Here is a 1,596-nt window from a genome sequence, read left to right on the forward strand (position 1 = left end):
AAAACGGGAAAGCGCGAAAGGCGCGAAATAGTTTGAGATTCCTGCTCAAACAGCGGCATCAGATTGGCTAAAAGGTTTCCAAAAAAGTTCGAATGACTTGCGAAAACTTGCATCCACTTGCGTTGAGTGGCCAAACGAGACGCAAGTTGGGGGACTCGCGTCCAAAATTTGAACATGTTCAAATCAAACGCAAGTCGTCGCAAGTCTTCGCAAGTGAATGCAAGTGGGTGGCCAAACGGTATGCAAGTCAGCGCAAGTAACAAAACTTGCGTCGACTTGCGATGACTTGCGTTTCGTTTGGCCAGGGCTTAAGAGAGTAAAGGAACTTCCGACGTTAAATAAGGTGTACCTTTACCTTGTATTGTATTGTGTCAAAAGAACAACAACCTCGTTCCCAGGGCCTTTCACCGCGGAGAATAGGACGCACCAAAGATAGGAAAAAGCCCTGGGAACGAGCTAGAGTTTTAGGAGCACGCGCAAGCTGGGCACTAGTGTGTGGCGTGTGGCGTCCAAAGCCTGAATCGCGCGTGTTTTTCCGATTTTCGTGACGTCAGCGTGACCAAATCTGTAGAATTAACTGCCAATTTTCTCGTGTTCCCTTCAGTAATTCTTTTTTGAAAATCGGTTCAGTTGTACATGTAACCACATACAGTTTTATCAAATACCCTAAATTTGTTAAAATTAAAATTTGTTGGAGCTAATCGTAGATATTTAGAAAAAATGACAAATTACAGAATATTGGAAAAACCGCTTCAAAATGTAAGGCAACATCATTTACATAATGTGGCAAAGAATAAAAAAAATTCACCGAAGGAAACCTTGCATACGGAACCCGCTCTCGCATTGCGCGCGGCAGTCAAAACTGTGCTATATATCCTGTCAATCATTTTCTCTTTCATCGCAAACGGTGCATTTCTGTGCAAAAACGACGTTGTTGTCGACCTACCCTGTCGGAAGGACGCCACAAAATTCTTTTTTCGCAAAGTTAACACAAATAAATACATTATCAATACACGTCTTTTTACACTTGAAAATATCATACTGATTTCGTCTTAAAAAATGGTTAGAATAAGCACAAATAACAGCCAGCAGCTGACGTTCGAAAGGCGGCTCGCCGGCAACCCAGTTTTGCCGCCAAAGTTTGTTGACAAAAAAGTTGCCGACAAAACCTTTTCGGGCCTGGTTTTCGGGCGAACAATTGACGTGACGTCGGATAGCACAGTTTTTTTCGCTCGCTGAATTCTGATTGGTCAATTTAAATTTCAGTAGCTCTCGCTGTCACGGAAGTATAAATATTAAGGAATTTAGGCCAAAAGTAGGAATTTATTTAGAGGTGTTACTTCTTTACGCAGTTGCAAAAATTGCGTTCGTAACTGCGAAGATCATAGCTTCGCTTGATAGGAATATATCTGCCTGTCATTAGATGTGATGTTGCCATGGTAAAGGCCATAATAAAAAAATTGACACCCAGAAAATAAACCTTATTATATCGGTATGCATACTGGTAAATCTCTACAGGGAAAACTTTAAGAAACATTAACTGTAGGTTTCCTTTTGTAACTCGTGCTCTGCAGTGAGAATATTCGCAAATTCTCT

The sequence above is a fragment of the Montipora foliosa genome, chromosome 3, assembly GCF_036669935.1.
Source record: "Montipora foliosa isolate CH-2021 chromosome 3, ASM3666993v2, whole genome shotgun sequence".
Lineage (NCBI taxonomy): Eukaryota > Metazoa > Cnidaria > Anthozoa > Scleractinia > Acroporidae > Montipora > Montipora foliosa.